Source organism: Silene latifolia, chromosome 4, assembly GCF_048544455.1.
Source record: "Silene latifolia isolate original U9 population chromosome 4, ASM4854445v1, whole genome shotgun sequence".
Classification (NCBI taxonomy): Eukaryota; Viridiplantae; Streptophyta; class Magnoliopsida; order Caryophyllales; family Caryophyllaceae; genus Silene; species Silene latifolia.
Genome location: NC_133529.1, coordinates 106,550,447 through 106,564,165, shown reverse-complemented (window position 1 = coordinate 106,564,165; position 13,719 = coordinate 106,550,447). Strand labels below are relative to the sequence as shown.

Below are 13,719 nucleotides of genomic sequence, written 5' to 3'. Positions count from 1 at the left end.
GAGTGTACATTCCTTGTGCACAGCCATATCTTTGATGAGATTGAGAGATGAGGTTAGGAGGTTTGGGATACATATGATGCAAAAAGGAGATGCCATGGGATATTTGACAGTGCAACCTGATCTTTATGATGATATTCGAGGTAAACAGGCGTTGGATCTTAAGATGGTGGAGTGGAGAGCTGGAGTGGAAAAAGGGACAGTGTCTAGATTCTCTATTCATACAGATGGTAGTTTGAGGTTTGATGCGAGGTGGTGTGTCCCTAATGATGAGGAGCTGAAAAAGACAATCATGACAGAGGCACATTGTAGACCATATTCGGTACATCCAGGTGGTGACAAGCTATAAAAGGATTTAAAGAAGACTTTCTGGTGGCCTGGGATGAAGAAAGAAACAACTGAGTTTGTGGCCCATTGTTTGACATGTCAGAGAGTTAAAGGGGAGCAGCGATGACCACAAGGTAAGATTCAGTCTCTTGAGGTACCTGAGTGGAAGTGGGAGTCCATTTCTATGGATTTTATCGTGGGTTTGCCAAAGAGTCAGCAGGGTAACAACATGATACGGGTTATAATGGATCGACTGACCAAGTCAGTTCATTTTGTGCCAATGAAAGATACATGGACTAAGGCACAATTAGCTATGGCTTATCGGAAGCATGTGTTGAGATTGCATGGAGTGCCTAAGGACATGACAGAGATTCGAGATTTATATCAAGGTTTTGGAAAGAGTTGCATGAGTCTTTGGGAACTACATTGAATATGAGTACAACATTTCATCCTGGAACATATGGTCAGATAGAGAGGATGATCAAGACTCTTGAGGATATGTTACGAGCTTGTGTGATGGATTTTAGTGGTAGCTGGGAACAGAGGTTAGATATGATTGAGTATTCTTACAACAAAAGCTATCACACTAATATTGGCATGACGCCATTTGAGGCTTTATTTTGGAGGAGATGTAGGAGTTCGATTTGTTGGGACGACAGTGCTGAGGCAGTGGTTTTAGGACCAGAGATGGTACATGAGATGGTTGAGTAGATTAAGCTGATCAGGGAGAGGATGAGAGAGGCTTAGGATAGACAAAAGAGTTATGCGGATCTACATCGCCGGGATATAGAGTTTCAGGTTGGGGACAAGGTTCTTCTGAAAGTGTCCCCTATGCGTGGGGTCATGAGATTTGGGAAGAAAGGCAAGTCGAGTCAGAAGTTTATAGGACCATATGAGATCTTAGACCGGGTTGGAGAGGTTGATTATCGTTTGGCTTTACCGGCTGCTTTGGAGAGAGTGCACAATGTGTTTTATGTATCTCAGCTGCGGAAGTATGTGAGTGATCCATCACATGTGGTAGAGGCAGAGAACATAGAGCTAGATGAGTCATTGTCTTACCTTGAGGTGCCTAAACAGATTCTTGACAGGAAGGTTAGGAAGACTAGGAATGGTGAGACAGTTTTGCTTAAGATCCTTTGGTCTAATCATGAGGTTGAGAAAGCTACATGGGAGGCAGAGGAGTCCATGAGAGAGCGTTATCTGTTCCTTTTTGATCAGGTATGTATGGTTACGGGGACGTAACCTTGTTTCTTTTAGGGGGTAGGAGATGATCGCGAAGAGTTTTTGCATCTTTTTGTGTTGTTTTGGTATAGTTAGTAGTGGTTTGAGTCGGGTTGAGTTTGGTTGGTAATATGTTTTTATGTTGAGTTTTGTTTTGGTTGTAGTGTCGGGAGTGTGGTAGTATGTCTTTTATTTGTTGTGGTTCGAACTTCGGGGACAAAGTTCTTTTTAAGGAGGGAAGACTCTAATACTACGGTTTTATGAGTCTCTGGGTACTCTATCGAGTGGGCCTTATTCTGTCGAGTAAGGGTGTTTTGGTTTTAGAAACAGTATTCTGCCTGTAGGGTACTCGATCGAGTAGCCTGAGTACTCGATCGAGTACGTTAGTTCTCGATCGAGTAGGTCGGTTAACGGGTATTATTTTGACGGGTTTTGTTAATAACGCGGATTAGTGTATATATTATACCGTCATCTTTATTAAACACTTTTACAAACCTAATAAACTTAAAAAGGAGATTGAAACTACGTTGTTCGCGTCATCCGTGTTATTGACAAATCCCGGAGTTCGAGAGGTCGGATTTCATCGTTCTTTATGTCCTTGTGATCCTTGCGTCAAGGGTAAGATATACATACCAATTTTATAGTATTTAATTAACTTTGTTTAAACCTTAATTTGGAGGATTGGGGTTGATGGTTAATTGTGTTGTTAGTAATTATATGATAATGTGTTAGGAGGGGGATTCGTAGAGGAGAGGTTTTGATACAGCTCTTGAGATCGTCTGCTTGTTTTTGCATTCCAGGTAGGGTTTCCCTACTCAGTATTAGTCACATAATGTGGTTGTTGTTGATTGTGATTGTGGTAAAGTATCATATTCGTATTGTGACGGTTGTTGGATTTGGTTGTTGTTGATTGTTGTGATTGTATCTGTCTGTGTTCTTCGAGGTGCGTCCCTGGCTGAGTGGAGTCATTTGCGGGAGTGGCTTGACGCCCATGATTCGCCTTCTGTGGAACCGGCCACAGAAGGGATGTGCACATTAATGGATTTGAGTTTATCGCTCGACGGAGATGAGCGGGGCTTAGGTGGGAACGGTTGCGGTCCCCCCACTGGCAGCGAGAAGTAACCTGTTGCGATGGGTGCTCTGGCAGGGCTACACACTATAGCGTGTAGTCAGTATTGAGGAGTTGGTGATGGAGTCCGGGTAGTGTGACGATTGAGCTGTATTGTTTTCTGTTTTATTGTGATTATATAATTGTGTGATTAGTACTGACCCCGTCTTTGTTTTGAAAAACTGTGGTGATCTATTCGGGGATGGTGAGCAGTTGCTGAGCAGGTATATTTAGAGGCATATGGGCTAGCTGGGATGTGTCACCACGATCTGATTAGAGTCTTCCGCTGTCGTGCTTGAGTAGTTTTAGACATTTGGTTTTGAGGACATGTATTACACATTTTATCAGTTTGGGTGTGGATTGTAATCACTTAACTTTATACTATTTAAATTATGTTTCGTTATTATTATTATTATTATTATTATTATTATTATTATTATTATTATTATTATTATTATTATTATTATTATTATTATTATTATTATTATTATTATTATTATTATTATTATTATTATTATTATTATTATTATTATTATTATTATTATTATTATTATTATTATTATTATTATTATTATTATTATTATTATTATTATTATTATTATTATCATCATCATTATTATTATTATTATCATTATTATTATTATCATCATTATTATTATTATTATCATTATTATTATTATTATCATTATTATTATTATTATTATTATTATTATTATTATTATTATTATTATTATTATTATTATTATTATTATTATTATTATTATTATTATTATTATTATTATTATTATTATTATTATTATTATTATTATTATTATTATTATTATTATTATTATTATTATTATTATTATTATTATTATTATTATTATTATTATTATTATTATTATTATTATTATTATTATTATTATTATTATTATTATTATTATTATTATTATTATTATTATTATTATTATTATTATTATTATTATTATTATTATTATTATTATTATTATTATTATGATCATCATCATCATCATCATCATCATCATCATATATTACTAGTCTTACCATAACTAGGATTACCATATATCTCTTTTACTAATTTAATTATTGCCATACACAAATATTATTAGAATAATTATTAATCTAATTATTATTATTTCCGTATTATATTATTATTAATTTCCGGTATAAATCCCGATTACACTCATACCAATTTAATAAATTTCGGTCCAATTAACAATGGCACACGGCCCAACACCTAATTACTGGCTAAGCTTAATTCCCGACTTGGATACTTAATTTATTATTTAATTAACGTCTTATTGTAATTATTATTAGAAATGTCTTTAATCAATTATTAATTACGTAAATTATTCTCATAAATTACTATCAAAATACGGGGTATTACAGTCTTACCCCCCCTTAAAATGAGCTTCGCCCGAAGTTCGCCCACAACTACTACCACATAACTTATAACATCCTCATAACTAAGCACCATCCAACACATTTAAGCATTTGACGATTATCAATCATGCCAATCTTATCACAAGGTAACACAACAATAACTCAGAACATTTGTAGTATTATATTCCTTCCCCCTAAAAAAAATAAACTTCGTCCTCGAAATTCGGAATTACAAACAATAGAAACAACCAAACCATTTATGCCAACCTCTCAAGAACACGTAATATACATAAGACAACTATTATTTCCAACACAACATCAATTGATGAAATAATAAAAGTTACTAAATAGAAATTAAATATCTTCAACCTTTGAATTAATTTAGATTTATTACTTGCGCTTTATTTCTTACTAATGACATCTAACTTAAACATGGATGCACTTAATGTGAACATTTATATGGCTTAGACCAACACATTCATATCACTAGACATATCTATCCTACTTCACATAATTGACAACATTAAATATAATGTACAAGAGGTAAGAAACAAAACTTATACTCTTCAAGGCTAGGTAAAACATGTTATAACGTCTAAAAATCATAAATAAATAATAATAACATAATTAATTCTTGAGCATTTATACTTTTTAGAAAATAAAAAGAGTTAGTAAATCATGAGAAAAAGAATCAAGTAAAAAACTCATAAGATCAATTTATGATGCATTTTACAAACTACTTGGTCAAAAAACAAATTTTACAACAACTTGTCAAAAACTTATGTCAACTTGTAAAAATCACTATAAATTGTCAAAATATTTTAATACAACGTGGCTTATCAATTTAGAAACATATACGAGTCTTTTAAACAGTGGAGTTAGAATAATGCCTAATCAATAAGTTGTTTTTAAATGGCTAATTTTACAAAAACATGGCGCGGAACATCACTATACAGGAATATTCTGACCATTGTCCACTAAAATATTTATTTCTCCTAAAACGTATATTATTTGAACACGAGACCAGTGGCATATGAAAGTTAACTCACAAGGGTATCACATATAAAAATCTCGTATAAGAATTCTATACATGCATTAAATGGCAGCCAAAACAATCAAAGGTAAAAATCTTGTGAAATCAACCAAAATCGCATTCTTCACAATTCCACACAACAATCAATACTTTACATGTGTAATCATATTCACACCTTTTACATACATGCCAACATACTTCCTCATATCAACATGCTCATAACAATGCTTAAAATAAATCATGTCACACTCCTCCTCCGTAAAACAAGGTTACGCCTCCGTAACCACAATCATCAATGAAACAACATTTAAACAAGGCAACAAGAACTTTCAAGACAAAACAAATAATATTCACTTTAAATTACCCACAATCTCAAGTATTCTCTCACGGTTCCCGGTTCAAAACTAGAAGGACCAAGGTACGAATTAAGGCACGCTTCTTAACCGTACTAAGAGGGGCTCTTAACAGTTTCTACCCGGGGTTCATTTTATTTAGACACATCTTAAGTTCATTATTATTCATTGGTTAGGCCTGAGGATCGTTTTGCTCTGATACCACTTTGTAACACCCCCATTTATTCAGGAGCCTTTAGCTAGACATTCCCAAATAAATAGAACTGTTACCATCTCGGTTTTCCGAGGTAATGAATAACAAAGTCCAACTCACCAAAATACTTTAAATTAAAATTTAAAGATTACATGTTTATTACAAATTAACCAACTAAACTTAATATAAAATAAATACAACTCGCAGCAGAAATAAATAAAGTGATATGATTGTTCTATGTGATCTAGACTTCAGCTATGGTCCAAGTCAAGCTCACATCCCAATGCTTTCGAGTCAGTTAATCTTTAGTACCTGTCAAATCTGCTTCTCATAAAACGGTACACCGCAGGTGTTCACGAATACACTGTCAACCACGAGGTTGAGTAGGAATAACCAACAATATTAAATATACAACTTAACAGATGTAATCACGTGGAATAAATACCACCACCGATTCCCATCACATCCGCACTAGTCGTCCCGGTCCCTGACCGAGGCTCCACCACACTGTCGTCCCGCCAACTCCTGGCCCGGGGATAAACACAAATGTCGCCCCAGTCCGAGACTGAGGATATCTCATAACTCATTGTCGTCCCAGTCCGAGACTGAGGATAATCTCATAACAATATTATGTCCCACAATATAAACATGAATGTCGTCCCAGTCCGAGACTGAGGATAATCAATAAAATAACACGCCAATATAAATATTGCCATCTAATAATAAACATCCAACTATAATTTCGTCAAGATGTAATAAACAACCAACAATAATTCAACAATAATAATTTACGCATCCATTAATCCATTCAATTCCACAAAAGACAAGTTGAGTAGTTATCCTACCTGGCAAGCAAATACTCCAATTACGCACTCCGTCCAACTATGCAATCCAATCAACAAATAAAGTTCCTCAATAAAACCGTCACCTAATACAAATAATAATTATAATTACTAATTATATACTTTATTCAAATAATTCCATTAATTATTAATTAATTAATTAATTACGTTAATTATAATCTCATATAACATAATTCAAACCCGATTCAAATATAAACCCGAGTCACCCGAATTAAACAATTTAAAACCAGTCACAAAAACAAACAAATACCACCATATACACGGTTTAGAAACCGTGACTAACCACCCCCATAAAGACCCTCCAACCCGACATCACAGGCCACCACGACCACCACCCTACCTCGACAACCCCAGCCTGTAACCCTACGCATCCAACTCACCCCTAACTACCAGCTAAACCACCACCAACAACCCACAAACCCACGCCCTAACATACGACACCAACAGCACTCACCTGACACACCCACAAAAACCCGTCCCTGAACACCACCTAACACCACCTAACCTGCCGCCTACAACCACCACTCAACTCTCCAATCCTCCCTCGACAAAAGCCACCCAACACGCCCTACGTCCGGCCAGAGAAACCACCACAAACTCCCTCGAAAATAACCTTCTCAAAACAAGGGTATGTCCCCTGTTTTCCCCTGTTTACCGCCACCACCAACACCAGCCGCCACCATACCAACACCACCAGCATGACTGACTACCTCCCCCCATCACAACCCTACCCTGCCCAGGTCAAGACTCGACCATTAAAGGGTTCAATTACTCCCTACAACCACCCATAACCTAAACCCCGCAACCCCTTGATCAACCACTTTCAGCCGCCTGTCATCGCCACCCTAGGCCTTCCCTGACACCACCACCACACCCATTCCAACCCTTGAAATCCCACGTACCACTTCCCAAGGTTTTGTCCGATTCCGTCAAGGTTTGGGTCAGTTTCTAAGCGTCTTAAGATCGTCTCACATTCAGCTTAATAAGAAAATAAAAAACGAGATTAGAAGTTGTTACCTTGAATTAATTATCGCTTGCTAATTCCGTCACCAATACTTTCTTAAACTTTATTAATCTCCCTCTCTCTCTTTATGTAAATTTTCAGAATTGAAAAGTAAGATAGGATGGTAGATTGCTCCTCTTTTATAGAGTAGGCTTAGGCTTGTCGGTATTATTTTAGGAATCCGTTTTAACGTAATTATTATTATTATTATTATTATTATTATTATTATTACTACTACTACTACTACTACTACTACTACTACTACTACTACTACTACTACTACTACTACTACTACTACTACTACTACTACTACTACTACTATATTTATTATTATATTACTATTTTATGGAGAGCACTGCTTGTGGTCCGCCATCGTTGCCCGACTCTCTCCCGTTGGGTGGAGTTTTGTTATTCCAGCCCGGCCCGCCTTTTTTATGGGGAGCACTGCTTGTGGTCTTGTAGGGTGTTCAGCAGGGTGATCCGTTGGGCCCTTTGCTTTTCGCTTTGGTTTTGCATCCTTTAGTTTGCAAGATCCGGGACACTTTTGACCTCACTTTACAGGCGTGATACTTAGATGATGGCACCATCGTGGGTGATACTTTGGAGGTGGGGAAGATCTTGGATTTGATTATGGTGGATGACCCTCGTTTTGGATTGCCTGATTTGCGGGCGAGCCAGCCCACTCAAAGACGGAGGTCTTTTGGCCTGTTGACGATCCTCGGAGTCGACTTCCTGGGGTTTTCCCCCCTTCTATTTCTCGGCCATTGCGTGGTGTTACAGTTTTGGGTGGACCTGTCAGTGATTGTTCTGATTTTAGCAGTGGGATTGTGGCGAAGAGAGTAACCAAGACCATTGAGCTAATGGATTTGGTTGCGAGGATTGAGGACCCGCAATGTGAGTTGCTTCTTCTTCGAGCTTGTACTGGTATTTTCAAACTTTACTTCTCACTTCGTACTTGCTCCCCTAGTGTTTTTGGGTCTGTCCATCTTCCTTTTGATGCCGCTCTTCGTTCTAGCTTGGAACGTATTGTCACTGCGTCGTGGGCCGGGTTTTGGGATTGCGGTGACGCTTGCTACATTCCCTTTTCAGCTTGGTGGTCTTGGTATCTATGCGGCGGGAGATGTTTTATTTTATGCTTTTATTGCGTCCCGTTTGCGGTCTAGCATTGGTTTACGAGCTAAGCTCCTCACCCTTTCCGTATTGTAGCTGCTGGCCCTACTTTTGATGATGCCGCACGGTGTTTTATCTGCGACTACAGGATCTCGGTATTTTAGGTAACCCTAGTGAAATTGCGGCCCCCAAACTTATGAAGAAATTGGCAGATATTTATTTCGCGACGGTTACTGATGCCTCAGAGTCTGTTTTCTCTTTGACACCACGCCAGCTTGCTTTATGGCGGTCTCAGCAGGGTTCTCACTCCTCTGATTGGTTACATGCAGTTCCTATCTCGGGGTTGGGTCAGACTATGAACGGGAGGACTTACCGTAGTGTGCTGGGGTATCGTCTGGGTGTTTCGTTATTCATGGTATCTAGACCCTGTCCGGCTTGCTCTCGGGTTTTTGCTGAGGATGTTTTTGGGGACCACACTGTTTCTTGTACTGGTATTGTGGGCGTTAAACATCGGCATAACCTTGTCCGGGACACTCTTTTCGACATCTGCTATAGATCTGGTATTTCTGCGGGAAAGGAGGTTGATATCGATTTGGTTGAGGGACATGGTGGCTCTCTTCGTCCTGTGGATTTATTGCTTTATTCTTGGGATATGGGGCGTGATGTGTGCATTGACTTGACAGGTTCTTCTCCTTTGACTCAGACTGGGATGACGGATTTTGTGCCTGGCCGGGTTGTCGTTGATCTTTCAAACAAAGTGTTCTAAGTATGGGGATTTGTGCGCGGTAGCGGGTTATGGTTTCCTTCCTTTCTCTTTCTCTTCACTTGGGGAGCTGGGTTCGGATGCTGTTGCCTTGCTCAAGCGGATCTAGAAATTCTCGGTATCTCAGGATGCGGGGGCTCGGGTGGCCGCTTACATTTTTACTAGACTTAGCTTTGCTGTTGCTAAGGGTGTGGGAGCCCAGCTTGTTTCTCGGCTCCCCACCAATTTCATGTAAACTTTTGTTTTTCTATTAATGATAGCTGCGCGCATCTTTTTTTTTAAAAAAAAATAAAATAATAATAATAATAATAATAATAATAAATTAAATGACTTAGTTTTGCTATTGCTAAGGGCGTGGGAACCCAGATTGTACCTCGACTCCCCACCAATTTCATGTAAACTTTTATTTTTCTTTTAATGAAAGTTGCGCGCATCCTTACAATAAAAAAAAAAATAATAATAATAATAATAATAATAATAATAATAATAACAACAATAACAACAACAAAAACAACAACAACAACAACAACAAGAAGAAGAAGTAATGGATTATAAAATGTCATTGGAAATAAAATTAAATGGTTTAGGTAGCCTTTGTTAACTTTACCCTTTTAATTATAATTAATAATAATATAATATTTTATGGATTAATCGATTAAAAAATGTCATGTGGATTAAAATTAAATGTTAGAAATGCGATGTGAAATTAAATTAAATTGTTTATGCAGTTTTTTAAGTAAATTGAATAGATAGATAGATCATAGATAGATAATAGTAAGGGAGTGTAGTTGGTATTTTAATGTTGGTGGAATTGGAAGTGAATTGGATGAGATTGAGTGAAATGTGAATAATAAACTACTTTTTTTTGTCATTTTTTTGCTTTTCCATTTCTTTGCTACTCCTTTTTTTTGCTCTTCTTTTTGCCTTGGTAATTAATAAATAAATTAAGTATATAATTAAAATGTATAGAAAGTAAATTAATTGTTAATCCTACGTAGAATTAAATTAATTGCTAGTAATATGTGGAATAAAATGTTAATAATCTTAATATAATAAGATTAACATTATATTCTCACTAATTATGGTAACAATGAATTTATACTTGAATATCTCATGAGAATATGTTGAGGTTATTAACATGTGGCCTTAGGTACGTTTTAGAAAAACCCTAAAATGAATAGGAGGGAGTATTTTTTTTGCTCAACTTTATGTTGTTTCGATATTTAGCTTGATATGCTAGATTTAGAATATGAATTCTATTGTTTCGGCTCTGTTGTAGAGTTTTGATGTTTGCGTTGACATTTCGGCTTTTGGTGGGTTTGTGGGTTAGTGATTAGAATGTCGATTCTATTGTTTCAGCATTGTAGTAGAGATTTGTTGGTTTTGAGGTTGTTTAGGTTGGAATGTGAATTCTATTTTTTCGGTTTGGTTTTGTGTTGTTTGATGTTTAGGTTGATATATAGGAGTACACTGCTGGATTTAGTATGTTTTTTAGGTTATTTAGGTTACAATGTGTATTCTATTGTTTTTAGTTTGGTTTTGTGTTGTTTGGATGTTTAGGTTGATAGATAGTACACTGCTGGTTAGTGTATTTTTGAGGTTATTTAGGTTACAATGTGAATTATATTGTTTTGGGAGTGTGGTAGAGATTTGATATTTATGTTGGACATTTCGGCACTTGGTCTTAAGGACCTTGTTGGGAAGGGGAGTTACGTAGAGACAGAGAGAGGCGCTAAAAATTTGGCTTAGGCCAACAATTTTAACTGTTAAAATAAATTTGCTATGAGTTAATAATGCAAAGCTCACAATTTACTTTAATTCTATGTTTTTTTTTGTCTTGTACAATATATTCTTTACTGGGACTCACGTATTGAATCATTTATCAGGTGTTCAACGTGTTTGATCTTAAGCGCAAGGGGGTTATAGGATTTGAAGAGTTTGTGCGATCATTGAGTATTTTCCACCCAAGGACTCCTTATGCAGACAAAATTACCTGTATGAAAATTGCTTATTTGAATCGGCTCATATTCTATATTTCTATGTAGAGAAACTATGTTTCCGTTTTTTCCCTATGAGCATACCTTTTTTTAACGATAGTTAATGATGATTATGTTAGTGAACTGTGAACCCAAATCAGTTGGGAGTATAACTTTGTCATTATTTATGTTGTTGTAGGATCCTATAAATAACTAGACACTTCGGCCGCTATACTGATAGTGGTTTTCTTTCAGTTGCATTAATTTATATAATTTAAGGGGCACTGGTTATATTGAGCGTGAAGAGGTAATTGTGTTTGCTTCTCTTTCACCCTTAAAGCTCCTCTTTTTGTACTATTTCGGTCCAAAAAACTACAAGTGTATGGCAGCTTTTAGTTCTGACCTGTTTCTGTGCTATCTTGACTTTCCAGCTGAGGGAAATGATTCTGGCAATTCTTCAAGAACTAGATGTGATACTTTCAGATACCCTAGTTGAAGTAATGTTAGATAAGTATGTTTTTGCATGAAATTAAATTGAGTGTTAGTTATGAAATTGTCAAAGTTTTGTGCGTCTTGTTTCTAGATTCGTCATATAAGTTTCTCTAAATTGTGAATTTGCCATATTTTTAGTTTTTTTTTTCTTTTTTAACCCGAGGCCTGTCATATATAAAGGCTTTTTCGGAAGCAGATCTGAATCAAGATGGAAAGATTGATCTAGAAGAGTGGAAAGAGATAGTATCAAGGAATTCATCTAGAAGAGTGGAAAGAGATAGTGTCAAGGAATCCAACTTTATTGAAGAACATGACACTTCCGTATTTAATGTAAGTCCCGCTATTTATGGGTTGTTTGGTTTACTCCAAGTCCCTGTTGATTCCGTTTTATTCGACCTTCAGAAACTGCCGTCTATCAGGTTGTTCAGTTTGTTCTTGGAATAGCCGATTGAAATAAGGGCCAAAGTTTTCATACACCCTTACTATTTTTTTTTTTATAAAAAGAGTACCCACATATAAATGCGATTTTCTTATAATTTTGGAACGGGGCCTCTTGAGTCAATTAGATGGCCCTAGAACAACATTAGTTGTTCAGAACTTTGTAAAATAAAATTGAACACTATACTTTCAAGGAGTTGACAACTACTTTCCCGAGCTTTCTGATTGACACCCAAGTGCATGATTTTGATCTAAGGGCTGCATCAAGTGGCACTTATATCTCTGATGGAAGCAAGTTCTGCAAAGATCTTTCCTGTCAAAATGTCGCTTATGTTTTGTTTTCTGTAGTTAAAGATTTGCTCAGCTTAATTAGTCTAGTGCAGTTTGCGCGCAATCTGTAGGGATATTTGAGGAACAACATTATGTACATGTGTAATTTGCTGCTCATGTTTTATAAGCACATAATTGATAATCTGTTCCTTATATATGGTTTTGTTTATCATTATAGAGTATAGACTATAGAAAGATTATTAGATACTGTTAGAACACATTAGATTGATGATGCCAAGTCCCCTTGTTATTTGATTGTTTGCTCTTAGTTGAAATAATTAGTGAATGAAGCAATCAAATGGACTTTCAACAAAGATTCAAGATGATCAAGTCATTCAAGGAAGTCAAGACAATGATACTTTCCAAAGCCTTAGTCGATATATGTAAGAGTAAGTGTAACATTCTCATTTAAGTCAAGTAATGGCAAAACCATGCAACGGTACGCTGTACCGTGGTTTCTGGTACTATCATACGGAGGCGTTTTCGTCCAAATGTTTTTAAGTGTCAAAACTTTGCAAACTTTAAACCTTAAACATTTGAATTTTCAGAAACTTGAAAACAATCTGAAATTTTGGAGTCACAAGCCCACTTGACTAAGCCTCTAGATTTGTGCAAACACCTTTTACCAAAATGGCAAAGAAGACTTGTCAAACTTCTAAAGTAAGAAAGGCTTTTTGCCATTTCGGTAAATTGTCACATGTTGAGTGTAGAAGCTTAAGTTTTCTGATTTCTTAAGCCCCAAGCCTACAAGTCTAACACTTACCATCACTCAAAGCTATCATTTTTATATTGGATTTAATTTTTCAAAGTGTACTTACCTAAGACTAAATCCACTATAAATAGAGTGTCTTAGTCACATTTATTTCTTAAGACTTCCAAAGCATTTATTGTAAAAACCTTGCAAATCATTTGTGCATTGAAAGCTTTGTTCTTCAAGTATTTGCAAAACGTTTTTCGATTTTAAGTCTTCAAAATTGTTTTCGAAAAAGTCAGAAAACCTCCAAGTATCAGTTCATTGTCTTTGTGACATGATGAGTTTGTTCCATGATTCTCGTGTTAGATCTTCATTGTAATCTCCATGTTCATTTAAGTGAACTCTTGAGATTCAAGATTCTGTAACACCTTGAGA

The 13,719-nt window shown here is 36.1% G+C and overlaps 1 protein-coding gene across 1 annotated transcript in view; it reads left to right on the top strand.

Annotated features, from left to right (window-relative positions):
- Nucleotides 1–13,719, top strand: part of LOC141653748 (calcineurin B-like protein 7) — a 61,837-nt gene that overhangs the window by 34,659 nt on the left and 13,459 nt on the right. Inside the window, exon 2 of the mRNA XM_074461596.1 lies at nucleotides 12,003–12,152. The gene's annotated coding sequence lies outside the window, so the exon portion shown is untranslated. The remainder of the gene's footprint in view (nucleotides 1–12,002; nucleotides 12,153–13,719) is intronic.